Here is a 14170-nt window from a genome sequence, read left to right as displayed (position 1 = left end):
TCTTCCTTATAAGTTTTTTGCTGGAGTAATTCAAGTTTAATGCATGCGTTTAGGAACTCTCTCTATGTTGACTCAGTGGGAGTCTATACCTTGCTATACCTTGCGGACTTTTGGGTTCCAGAATATTTTTGATGTTTTTAGAAATAGCCATGTTTTAAAAACTGTTTTCGTTCAGCTTAAATGGTATTGTCCGAAACTACTTCCATCTGATCATTTTGAAATTTAACTTTGAGTGTGAGAGGTTCTATTGTTGCGGCCATTCCAAATCTGGCAGGCTTTTAGATCCAAGAAGGATAAGCGTACATCTAAAGTTTTTCCAGTGCCAAAACTTAAGGGAGAAACAGTGACAGATTGAGAGCAAGCACTAATGGCTGGAGGTATTTTTCTTGGGCATTTAAGCATTTGATTCTATGTTTATTCCGCATTGAAGAATCATTGTTAAAAAGCTAACATTGTTGGCGTCGACGGAGTAGGAAAGACAACCCTAGCAAAAGAACTCTTTGATCAGAAGAGGGTAATTTACAGTAAATGTTGTTTTTTACCTAATGTGAGAGAAAAAGCAAGGCTAGGATTTTTAAATTCTTTGCAGAGGCAACTTCTTAAAAGCTTGACTGGAAAGGATGCGCTAATAAACAACAATATTGATGAAGGTAAATAGGAACTTAAAAAACATCTCTCATCTTGTCGTTTTTTAATGGTTTTAGATGATGTAGATCACCTGGATCAAATTGATGCTCTTTTGCCTGTTCGAACTCCTCTCCTCTCAGATAGCTTAGTACTGATTACATCTTGAGATGAAGGGGTGATCAGAAGCTCAGGAGTTGAGAATGCATCAATTTATCAGTTAACTAGGCTTAATCATCAACACCCCCAAGAGCTTTTCTGCACCCATGCCTTCAACAGGCCATATCCACATCCAGAATTTGCATCTCTAGTAAATAACTTCTTAGAAGCCTGTGAAGAGTTGCCTTTATTTTTAAGAGTGTTTGGGGCACTTCTCAATGATAAAGACGACCCATCATTTGAAAATACCTATTGGATAGAATTCAACAAGTACTTTGAAGTGAGACACAAAAAAACTTCAACTTAGTTACCTGAACCTCAACAGGGAGGAACAACACATGTTCTTAGACAGTGCGTGTTTTTTCATAGGATGAAAAAGGGATACTGCCATAAGAATATGGGACGGGGCTGGCTGGGAAGGTTGTTCCGGGTTTCGTACTCTACAACACAGGTGTCTTTTGGGAGTGGACGACGAAAATAATATAGAAATGCACGATCACCCTAGGGATTTTGGAAGAGCTATTGTTGATACTTCGGTGCCTGGTCGTCTTATGCATTATACAGATATGTTGGAGCAATTATCTATAAGTGCTTAATCATAGATCTTATAGATTATTTGATTTTGCAATTTTATATTTTCCAGAAAGGAAAAGTAAACAACAACTTTTAAGAATAAACCTGTATCAAGATTCAATTTTGTAATTTTATCTTTATCATTTTCGAAAAAATGAAATGTAATATCTATCATTCTTTGATGATGAATACATGACAACTGTACAAAATGGCCAGGTAACAACTGTAAATGATAAACAAATAACAACTCTGCGGGGAATTAGAATCGTTCCAGGTGATAATGTTGATGATATTGATATTATCTTGGCTATTGCTTATGCATTTGGCGGCTATATTGATATGAGGACCTTGCAACTTCTTGATACTGAAAATGCTATTTTGGAACGCCTTTTGAGAAGTCCAATGGAGCACTTCCCAAGAAGTCTGATATGGCTACAGTGGAACAAGTGTCCCAAGCGTTCACTACCTTCATGGATCCCCATGAGGAATCTAAGGGTTCTACAAGTGTCAAGGAGCATATTAAAAACATTGTGGGAAGAAAAATCACAAGTAAATAGACATATGTTGGATTAATGTTTGTTGAAATACTAATTTCAACTGCAGGTCAAAACCGCCAAAGTTCCCCGCACTGCTTTTTGCTGAACGATGGTATTTCTCCAAGGGCAATGATCACACCCATAGGCTGACACGTGGCATAAGCAGTTTTCAAAACAACTTTCCCCGGTGGGTAAAGTTCGGTAAAAAGGGACCTCCGGGTAATTGCGATAACCGTCTGATTAATGTGGGCCAGATCAACGGTTATGGTAGCTCATGAGAATTTAATGCAATCTATTCTGAAAATTTTGAGGGTACTTCATTGCTGCCTGTCCCTGGATCTTCCGTGCGATATTGCAGACAACCGTAATCTACGGTTAAAAAAAAAAATCGCCATGTTGAATGTAATTAATATAATTCATTACGGTTGTTGAATGTAGGTAAAGAATTTAATTTTATTGTTTTTTTTTATTCACGGGAGTAGTTCCTTTTTTACGGGACAAGTAAAAGGTAAATGTAATGTTTTTTGTTTGTTGTTGAATATGTAATAGAAAAGGGTAATACGCAGTAGCGTGAATGAAAAAAAAGGTTTTTACACACATCAGTGTAAATTTGCAAGCAGAGACAGATTGTTTTAGTAAGCAGTGCAAAGTAAGAAAGAATAGAGCAGTGTATTTTCTAGGAGAGATAGAGTAAAATTTCTTTTGGGACTGCCTCTAAAGCAGGCTTGGTGTAATCCCTTTATTGGAGGAAGAATTTTGTAACAGCAGTCTCGTTAATGAATGCAAAAGTTTTTTTTTGGTGGGTGAAAAAACTCTGTTTCCTGTGTTAAAAACAGAGCATTATTCTCTATTTATGTGTTCTGGAATTATTAGAAATTCCCAACATGGTATTAGAGCTTGTCCAGGCTCTTTGATGGTGTCAAAGAAGCTGAAGGAAGGATTTCTTGTCGCAACAGCTTCTCTAGCAGAGTGAAGACTCAGTCAAGAAAGAATCCAAGGTATTTCTCAAGTTAGGTTTTTGTGTTACTGTTGAGGACAGTCGGCTATTTTAAATACACAGTCAAGTATTTTGAAGCATAGTTAAGAGTGCAAGAATGGCAGGAACTAGCACTAGCATTGGTATCTGTAATACTCAACTCCCACAATTTAATGGAAAAAACTATGACTATTGGGGAATAACTATGAGAGCTTTGCTTGCTTCCCAAGACTTATGGGAATTTGTTAAGGATGGTTTTGAAGAACTAGCAGATGAAAATGAGTTTAATAATTTAACTCAGGCAGAGAGAGATCTGTTGAAGAGCAATAAGAAGAAGGATTCTAAAGCCTTCTACTTTTTGTATCAAGTAGAGCATGAGAGTGTGTTTCCAAGGATAGCAGCAGCCAAGAGATCCAAAGAAGCATGGGAAACTCTCAAGATAGCCTATCAAGGCATGGAGAAAGTGAAGACAGCAAAACTATAGTTGCTGAGGAGAGATTTTGAGACTCTCTGCATGAAGGAGTCAGATAATATTGAGTCATTCTTCACACATTTGATTGGAATAGTCACACAGATAAGGTCTCACGGAGAGATTCTTGAAGAAAGGAGGATTGTGGAGAAACTATTGAGGATCCTACCCTTAAGGTTTGATGTGATTTTCACCACCATAGAAGAGACAAAGGATCTCACAAACTTCTTAGTTGATGAACTACATGCATCATTGATAACACATGAGCAGAGATGAGTAGAAATGAAAACTCATCTCTAGAACATGCCTTTAAGACCCAGATGTTCTTTGGAAGAGGAAGAGGTCAAGGTAGAGGAAACAAGAGAGGAAGAGGCAGAAGCCAAAACAGAGGTGGAAGAAACAATCCAGCAAATGCTCAAGGAAGAGGCAGCAATCCAAATTAGAACCAAGGCCAAGGCAGCAGCCAACAAAGTGGACAACATCATGCTCAAGGACAAAGGTATGATAAATCCAATGTCCAATGTCACTATTGCAAAAAATATGGGCATTATGCAAATGAATGTAGGAAGAAGCGGCATGATATGAGTAATATAACTAGTGAAAATTTCACTAGAGAAAATATCAGCCAAGATAATTTGTTTTTAGCCTATAATATGACTGAAGAAAAGAGTGAAGATGTATGGTTTCTAGACTCCGGTTGAAGTAACCATATGACAGGAAACATGGCCCTGTTTTCTATGTTAGATCAGAGTATGAAGTCACAAGTCACACTAGGGACTGATAATAAAGTTTATGTTATGGGAAAAGGAGAAGTAAATGTCTTAACAAAGAAAGGTTAAAAGAAAACCATAGCAGATGTTTATTATGTTCCTGGAATGAAATGTAACCTCATAAGTATTGGACAGATTATTGAAAAGGGGTACAATGTTTTCTTTGTGGATGATGTATGTACCATCATGGATAAAACTCCCAGCAAACAATGTATTGCTGAAGTGAAGATGACAAGGAATAGGATGTTCCCTCTCAGAATGAAAGCAGATTTAAAAAATGGAGAAGAAATAACAACAGTGACACAAGAGGCTTTCTAAAGCGAACCAAAAGATGAAAATTGGTTGTGGCACTTGGGATTTGGACATCTCAACTTTGGAGGTCTTAACTTGTTGAATACAAAAGGAATTGTAAGAGGATTACCATTGATAGAGAAATCAGACAGCCTTTGTGAAGGTTGTATCTTGGGGAAACAACACAGAGAAAGTTTTCCATCTAGGAAAAGCATAAGGGCAAAAGCACCCTTAGAGATTTTCCACTCAGATTTATATGGACCGATGCAAACTCCATCACTTGCAGGCAGCCACTATATGCTAACGTTTATTGATGATTTTACTAGAAAAGCTTGGCTTTATTTCCTTAAGAACAAAAGTGAAGTGTTTGAAAGATTTCACAATTTCAAAGCACTTTTATAAAACCAAAGTGGGCTGCATATCAAAGTTCTAAGAACTGATAGAGAAGGTGAGTATATCTCCAAAGAATTTCTACATTTTTGTAGAGAAAATGGAATTCATAAGCAATTTACCACTAGGTACACTCCGCAAAAAAATGGAGTTGCCAAAAGTAAGAATAGGACAATCATGAATATGGCGAGGAGTATGTTAAAGGCAAAGAATTTTCCAAATGATTATTGGGTTGAAGTTGTACACTATGCAGCGTACATTTGAATATATTCCCTATAAAGGCAGTCATGAACAGAGTGCCGGAAGAAGCATGGAGTGGGACAAAGAAAGGAGTCACCCATAGGAAAGTTTTTAGATGTGTGGCCTATGCACACATTCCAGATCAACTAAGGAAGAAGTTGGATAGAAAAGGGGAGAAATGTATTTTCATTAGATACAGTGAGGAATCCAAAGCTTATAGGTTATATAACCCATCCATCAAGAAGCTTATTGTGAGTAGAGATGTTTAGTTCATTGAGGAGGAAGCTTGGGATGGAAGCATAGAGAAAATAGTGAATGTTAAAAACTCTTTGTCACATGATGAAGATGATGAGGAGATGGCTGAAATACATCCCCAAATAGTAGCACCAACACAAGGGCAGCAAGAGACACCCTTGAGGAGAAATGAAAGTGCTTCTCCAAGCACACCACAAGGAGGAAATTCAAGTGCTTCTTCAAGCACTTGTACACCAAATGAAAGAGGTAAGAAGTTTAGAAATTTAAGTGACATTTATGAACAAGAGGAAGCAAAGGAAGGTGTGAACTCTTTGTTTGCTTTATATTTTCATGTTGATGACCCTGTTCATTTTGAAGAAGCAATTAAGGATAGGAAATGGATAGAAGCTATGGATGAGGATATCAATGCCATAGAAAGAAATAAGACATGGGATTTAGTTGAACTACCAAAAGGAAAAGAAGTCATTGGAGTTAAATGGGTCTACAAGACCAAGAGTAATGTTGAAGGCAAAATAGAAAGACACAAGGCAAGACTTGGTGTCAAATGATATAAGCAGCAACATGGGAGAGACTATGAGGAAAATTTTGCACCGGTTGCTAGAATGGAAACCGTGAGAGTAGTGTTGTCCATAGCAGCACAAAACAAGTGGAAAGTTTACCAAATGGACGTGAAGTTAGCATTCCTAAATGGAGTGTTAATGGAAGAGGTTTACATTGAACAACCTCTACGCTATGAAAAGAAAGGTCAAGAGCACAAAGTGTGCAGATTGAAGAAAGCTCTTTATGGGCTGAAGCAAGCACCAAGAGCGTGGTACAGTAGGATAGATTCCTGTCTACTGGAAAATGGATTTTAAAAGTGTGAGGGAGAACCCACCCTCTACATCAAAGAAAAGGATGGTAAATTACTAATTGTTGTGTTATATGTTGATGATGTTATTTTCACAAGTAATGATGATTATCTTATTGAAAATTTCAAAACAGTCATGAAAGAAGAATTTGAAATGACTGACATGGGTTTGCTGAGATACTTCTTAGGAATAGAAGTAGAAAAAAATGGAAATGGGATTTTTATCTCACAAGCGAAATATGTTAATGAAGTGTTGGAAAGATTAAATATGCACGAGAGCAAAGCAACAATCACTCCCATAGTGATGGGATTAAAACTCAGCAAAGTGGACAACAACAAGGATTTTGATCCTAGTTTGTACAAGAGCATAGTTGGCAGCCTCATGTATTTGACTGAAACTAGGCCGGATATAATGCATGCTGTTAGTTTGATTTCCAGATTCATCGAGAGGCAAAAATAAGCACATTGGTAGGCAGAAAAAAGGATTATGAGGTATATTAAAGGTACTAAAAGGTTTGGCATTTAATATACTACTTCAAAATGTTTAGATTTAATTGGATACACTTATAGTGATTGGGCTGGAAGTGTAGATGATCAGAAAAGTACATTCGGTTATGTTTTTCACATGGGTTCAGGAGCTATTTCATGGGCTTTTAAAAAACAGCCTATTGTAGCGTTGTCTACAACAGAGGCAGGATATGTGGCAGCTACAGCAGCAGCATGTCAAGCAATTTGGATGAGAAGGATATTAAGGAGTTTATGCCAACAACAAGCAAAAGGAACTGTGATTTTTTGTGACAATAGCTCAGCTAGTGCATTATCCAAGAATTATGTGTTTCATAAGAGAACGAAACACATTGACACAAAGTTTCATTACATCAAGGAATTTGTAAACAATGGAGAAGTTGTCTTAAAACACTGCAGAACTCAGAAGCAGGTTGCAAATATTCTGACCAAACCATTGGGGCAGAAAAGTTTTGAGTTTTTGAGGAAATGTATGGGTATGACTAATAACCCAGTAGTTGAAATTAAAGGGGAGTGTTGAAATACTAATTTCAACTACAGGTCAAACCGCCAAAGTTCCCCGCACCACTTTTTGCTGAATGATGGTATTTCTCCAAGGGCAATGATCACACCCATAGGCTGACACGTTGCATGAGCATTTTTCAAAACAAATTTCCCCGACAGGTAAAGTTCGGTAAAAAGGGACCTCCGGGTAATTGCGATAACCGTTCGATTAATGTGGGCCATATCAACGGTTATGGTAGCTCATGAGAATTTAATGCAATCTATTCTGAAAATTTTGAGGGTACTTCATTGCTGCCTGTCCCTGGATCTTCCGTGCGATATTTCAGACAACCGTATTCTACGGTTAAAACAAAAAAAATCACCATGTTGAATGTAATTAATATAATTAATTATGGTTGTTGAAAGTAGGTAAAGAATTTAATTTTATTGTTTTTTTATTCACTGGAGTAGTTCCTTTTTTACAGGACAAGTGAAAGGTAAATGTAATGTTTTTTGTTTTTTGTTGAATATGTAATGCAAAAGGGTAATACGCAACAGCGTGAATGAAAAAAAAGGTTTTTACACACAACAGTGTAACTTTGCAAGCACAGACATAATGTTTTAGTAATGCACAACAGTGTAAAGTAAGAAGGAACAGAGCAGTGTATTTTCCAGGAGAGACAGAGTGAAATTTCTTTTCGGACTGCCTCTGAAGCAAGCTTGGTGTAATCCCTCTGTTGGAGGAAGAATTTTGTAACAATAGTCTTGTTAATGAATGCAAATTTTTTTTTTTTTGGTGTGTGAAAAAACTCTGTTTCCTGTGTTTAAAATAGATCATTATTCTTTGTTTATGTGTTCTAGAATTATCAGAAATTCCTAACAATGTTTGTGTGTTTATCACTATTATGGCACCAGACAGTGTGAGAAGGATAAGAAAGAGTTTTACATAGTGTTGGTATTACTATGTATTTATAATTGAAACAACGGGTGAACATTTTTGCAGGCACCTTTGCAGTTGAGGGAGTTAGAGATTAATGCTCCTCTCTCCAACCTTCCAAGATTCATAGGGCGGCTGAAGCACCTCGAACGCTTTGTTGTCGGCAAGTTTGTATCTGGACAAGTTAATCTGACTAAATTTCCAGAAAAAATTTTGTCTTTTGCAATCGTTGACAAAATTGGTGTTAACAGACTGTTCAAAAATGAAGTCACTGCTAGAATTCTTTGCTCTTTTCAGTGGGCTCCAACATATTGATCTTTCATTTTGCTGCAATTTGGAGATGCTGCCGAGTTTCGGATATTTATCGCAACTCCGACACATCAATCTATCAGATTGCCACGATTTGGCGAGGATATCAGATTCCATTTTTGGTTTAAGGTGCCTCCAACACATCGATATGTGGGGCTGTCATAATTTAGAGAGGATACCAAATTCCTTTGGTGATTTGAGGGACCTCTGACATATCAATCTCTCAGGTTGCCACGATCCGCAGAGGTTACCCGATTCCTTTAGTGAATTGAGATATCTCCAACACATTGATATGCAGGGCTGCCACAATTTGGAGGACTTGCTGACTACCTTTGGTGATTTGATGAACCTCGAGTATATCAATCTCTCAAATTGCCACGATTTGGAAAGGCTGTCGGAGTCCTTTGTTAATTTAAGTAACCTCCAACACATCGATCTCTTAGGCTATCATAATTTGGAGAGGCTTCCAAATAGCTTCAGGAATTTAACGAAGCTCAAGTATCTTGATGTGGAGGGTTGCTCTAATTTAATCATCGACATATTTTAAATAATTCAAATATCTGATAAATTATCGGTGGCACATCAAAGTCAATTGGAATAATTATATGAATGATGCAGAGCCATAAAAAATGAAGACCAAGTCAGATATGTTAGGCAAGTATGCAAATGCTAATGGGCAATCACCAGGTGCTAGGTTGGTCTTGATAAAATGTAGGCCCTCAGGGTCTTCTTGTAGCTGCCATGGCCTCCAGCGTGGCAGAGAAAGAATTCTGCTTGAGCCAGGGAGCACAGTCTTTGTAACAACCAGGGATTGTGTTTGATAAATGAACATCACCAATGTCATGTGATGTGCAAATTTTAATATGAAGAAACTAAAAGTTGTTGTAAATAATGTATTTTATTCTCCAAGAAACTTTTTCATTTTAATGATTTATGTTTATTAGGATGCAGTTGTCTCATATTGTAATTATTATGCAATATTCTGAAATAAGAAAGACTTGCGATGTTTTATTACTGAAATGCTTGATATTTTATAGCTATGCACCCACAATAGTCTGTATAACGCCACTTGATGCCCCAAACTACACTGGGATGGGAGTAGTGGAACAATTGTGGCACTTGTGATGTTTTATTACTTAGATGCTTGATATTTTATAGCTATGCACCTTCAGTAGTCTGTATAATGCCACACGATGCCTCCAAACTGCACTGGGATGGAAGTAGTGGAACAATTGTGGCAACAGATGAGGTGTGAACATTCTTGAAATTTGTGCAACATTCAATAATCTTTTCACTGTAAAAAATTTATGGTCAGTAGTACTTCACGAACTAACCAGTTGTTAGCAAATGCATTTGGTCATCAATCGAACCTTAAATTTTCATTAGTAGTTCAGCACAATTCACTTGCTCTTATTATTTATTTTCTTTTCTCTAATATCATTCAATTGCATTGAAACGATATTAATATTATTTGATACTTTAATGATAAAGACTATAGAGTATGCACCCATGGCCAACTCTCTATGAATTCATTGTGATTCTGATGATTCCAATTCTGGATGGGTCCCGTTGAAACGTTGGATGTGTACTCAACCTTCGAGTCATGTGGGCAAACAAGTAATAGCTCAAATATTATAAGAACATAAGAGAGAGTGTACCCTGAACTAAGGTGAGGTAGGAAGGCCAATTTGCGGTCTGAGAAAGGTACCCCCAATTCAATTCACGAGCATATTTCATATCAGCTTGATATGGAATTTGAGAAACCAAAGTGTGGGTTGAGAAAGGTGTTGAAATCAACAGTAGATTTTGTCTTTGATCAACCATGAGATCGAAACTGAGAAACCTAAAGGGAGTTTTAGAAGGGGGTTAAACTCAACACTTGTTAAGAGTAACTTGAGTAAGGTACCACATCCAATGGTGGAGTCTGTGTCAAAGCAACCAGAGGTAGAAATGGATAAGGTTAAATGCATCTTGAGAAAAATTTCAGCTCCAGGGATGGATTGTGTCATTAGAGGTAGAGGTTGAGAAAATTAAGTGCAAGATGAGAAACGTTTAAAATTCAATAATGGATTCAGTAACACACCATCTGGAACCTCAGATGTCCAAGCACAACATGAGAAAGGTTTCAAAGCTGACTTTGGATACTATTTTTGATCAACTCAACATGGAATGTACAACATGAGCCTCTATGAATATAACTAGAAATGATGAATCGGTTCAACATGTATTTTTGAACGAGACAGTTCCAGTTGTTCAAGAGATATCTCCAGTTTTGCAATCAACAAGTCCAACTGAATGAATTTCCGGAGAGGATGCCCCGTTGCAGCAAAGGATAACTTCAAAAATGGAGAATTTCAACCCACCAAGCATGATAGTGTAGAACTAACCTCCAAGAGTGAGGTAGATACTCCTGTGGTAGAGCATAAGTCCTACTAGAAGATGCAGTTCATTTGGATGTGCTAAAACTGAGCATACTGAAGATGCCTTTCAAGGAACTCCATCAATTCCAAGTTACATGAGTGCTACTGAGTTGGCAAAAGCAAAGCTTCGTGGTCATTCTCCAAGGTTAAATTGATATGTTCAGGAGAAGGGAACTCTTATAATAAGGAGACATTAATGGGAAACCAAATTCTATATCACCAAGAACTTAAAGATTGTTGCCACAAGTTCAATCAATCCAGGGCACATTAAAATTGATCGATCTCTTTGCACTAGTAGGAAGTCAATTCTCTGTTCATCTTTCTTTGGAGCAATTTCTTGATATTTGAGCTTCTCTTGATATTTTGTGCATTTGGAGTATCTTCTGAGTTAGTAATTAATGTGAATCTCTAGATAGACCTTTTATATATTGTGAGTTTAGATTACATATGTCGGACTTGATATTCGCTCTAAATGTCTTGTGAGCCCTAAAATGCACCAAATTATGTTGTATATACAAAGAATATACCAAGTTTCATAATCATGACGTGACTACCAACCTACATTTTTATGAGTTCACATGGGACAATTGATTCATTGACTGTAAACTGTCACATTGTAGTTTTTTTTTACTTCAAAATATTTTGAGAAGGATTTGAATATAATGCATGCTTTGAGCTAATATATGTTCTATTTTATGATGTATAATAATATGGGTTTGACTTAAGAAGCACTGGAACTAGCTTTTAATATCTTGTGAAGCATGTACTGATGATATAATTTGGGTTAATTTGAGAACTTTGTTTTCAGTGTTCACTACCATGGTTTATGGTGAATATATTTGATGCACACAGGTAATTAGTGAAGAAAATATTATTAAAGGTGTTGTTACTAATATTTTTTGGGAAGCATTTATGTGGAATCTCACCACCTCTTTTATGCTACAGCTAGAGTGGGGGAGTAGAGGAAGAAAACCAATTTTTTGTATTCCAGAAAAAAAAACCTTATTTAAGTGCATGCATGATTATAACACGAAATATATTCAAGCTATTATTGATACCCGAAGAAAAACATGATTGTAAGTTAAACATGAATTCAAAATAGAAAATGGTTATATCTTAATCTTTCTTCGAGCCTTGATACATTTGTCCTACCCTTTGAAGCTTTAAGAAATAAAGTTCCTTTCGTTAAATGTGTTTTACTTTTATGGTTCTGACATTCAGACCACACAAGCTCATTGCTTCTTGTTTCTTCTGGTCAACATCGCATTCAACACACAGTAATTTTCTAAGTTCGATCTTATATGTTTTAATTAGTGTTGCATTAAACAAATATTTTTTCCAATGGTTGGTATTCTACTCCTACCCATCTTGATTGAAAAAATATAATCTAGAAAATGCACTAGGTGTTGCAAAGGAAACACGATAAGGAAATAACATATAACACTAATTAATGCTTCTTTGACAACTGTTGAAATATAGAAAAATATCAAGAAAAGCAAAGCACCATGCTACAATGAAATCTTAGTGCAATACTACTTCCTTGACCCTTACAAATCATGAGTCCTATGTTGAAGTTAAAGACCTTGTTTGATTATGCTAAAAGGATTGCATCATAAATAAATAAATAGATTGTGATTTTCTACCTTCTAAGTTTAATCTTGGCACATTAATATTGATACTGACAAGTATTTTTGATGAAAAGCAATGGGCATTTATTGTGTCTTACATTGAGATATTGTCAATTAAATTATAGTAACTTTATCACTGGGGACATTTTTGGCTCTAATTTTTAATCTTTTAAATGTAGGCCAAGTCCACTAGTATTCTTGTCTCAAATCTTTCCCAAATTTGTGTTTTCACAACCCTTAAGTAGCAGAGCATAAAGACCACCTACTCTAGATTTGCATATTTAAAAAAAAAGGACATAATTATCATTATTCAAACAGGTTATCTCAGTTCTTCCATGTCCATCTTTATGGTTGTTTTATATTGAAGATGGTGAAGCATTAGATTGTATAGATTTGTCACTAGCCCAGGCTAGGATGCTTGCCTTATCTCATATTGTTAGAGATTGGGGCTTGAAGTTGAAATTGGCATAGAAAGCATGGGTTTGTTAACAAATGAAGAATGAAATCACATTTTACACATTGTATCCATTTTTACTTGTTTCCTTTTCACCCATGTTAGATGTGATATTTTGTTGTATTATTTTAGATGGATATGTGCCCTCATTTAGATTGAGGTCTTGTTTAAGGATCTGTCCATATGTATGAAGTTTTTGAATCAATTCATCAATATTGTTTCCATGAATCTGAAATTGTGCTCTCTTAATATTTCCCACAAATATATCTCATATGGTCCACCCATTTGTAAATTGTGCTCTCTTAATATTTCCCACAAATAGATCTTAGATGGTCCACTCATCTACAAAACGTATTTGCAAACTTGAAAATTGTTTATTTTCCATTGGTTATTTGGGGATCTACATGGACATGGAAGAGGGAATCATATAGTTCTAGGTCACTTGAATTGTCTCTTTTTTCTTTTCCCAATGATCCTAATTTGAGAGAGAAAATTCTAAATCTGAGGACACTATTGGTCAGCATATGTTTTAGTCAATTTTGTATTATGTCATAGTATTTTAAACCTCTGTAGTTGGAATTCTAAGTAACTGAACAATTACTTTTAGATAGAGGAGGAATGACCTGTTATAGAGTTTTGTGAACCCAACATTTTGGACTACCAAGTGAGTCCATCATCAGGGGATCCGTCAATAGATATTCTCCAGATCTAAAACTATCCTCACCTGTATGGATTCATTATTTAATGAACAATTACTTCTAAGTTTGGGGCTATGCCAATAGTAGTTTTGTTCTAGGGAATAATGGAGTAGGTAAGAATAGTTTTTTCTTTTCTTTCTAGATGTGGAAAGCATGTGACAAGCATTGGGATGATCATGATTGGGGTCATTGAACTTCTTTGATTTTACAGATACCACAATTTTGTTTTTAGGCTTACTAGACATGATGAATGAATATTGAACAAGAAATGAGAGGAGGGTCAAGTATGTGAAAATCCTCACAACTTGTGTGCTTCTCAGCCTAAAAGCAGACTTGGTTTAGAAGAGAAAACAAACTACTATGTTAGAACCTCTAAAGTGAATGCTTAGGAAAACCTCACAACTGATGGGCTAATATTTCCAGTTAAATAGGGGAGGTTTAACAACAACCCAATTCTCACATGGAAAGTGTTGTTATGAATGGGTAAGCCCTAATGGTATAATCTCCTCTCGAGAACAAAGATAACTAGGGGGAGAAGAAGAAACAAAGTGCTTGAGATCTGTTACTGCTCAAACTAGTAGAGGCT

General features: G+C 36.3%; 3 pseudogenes; all 3 read left to right on the top strand.

Annotated features, from left to right (window-relative positions):
• Positions 1-1115: 1115 nt before the first annotated feature.
• LOC149212818 (disease resistance protein Roq1-like) lies at positions 1116-1929 on the top strand (annotated as a pseudogene).
• A 6114-nt stretch (positions 1930-8043) lies between these two features.
• LOC149212817 (uncharacterized) lies at positions 8044-9197 on the top strand (annotated as a pseudogene).
• On the top strand, positions 9014-11145 carry LOC149212816 (uncharacterized; annotated as a pseudogene).
• The last annotated feature ends 3025 nt before the right edge of the window (positions 11146-14170 follow it).

Source organism: Pinus tabuliformis, chromosome 1_1 (assembly GCF_031772625.1).
Source record: "Pinus tabuliformis cultivar Carrire ecotype Pingquan chromosome 1_1, CPIR1, whole genome shotgun sequence".
Lineage (NCBI taxonomy): Eukaryota > Viridiplantae > Streptophyta > Pinopsida > Pinales > Pinaceae > Pinus > Pinus tabuliformis.
The sequence above is the reverse complement of the archived record's forward strand: the minus strand, read 5'-3'. Positions and strand labels throughout refer to the sequence as shown.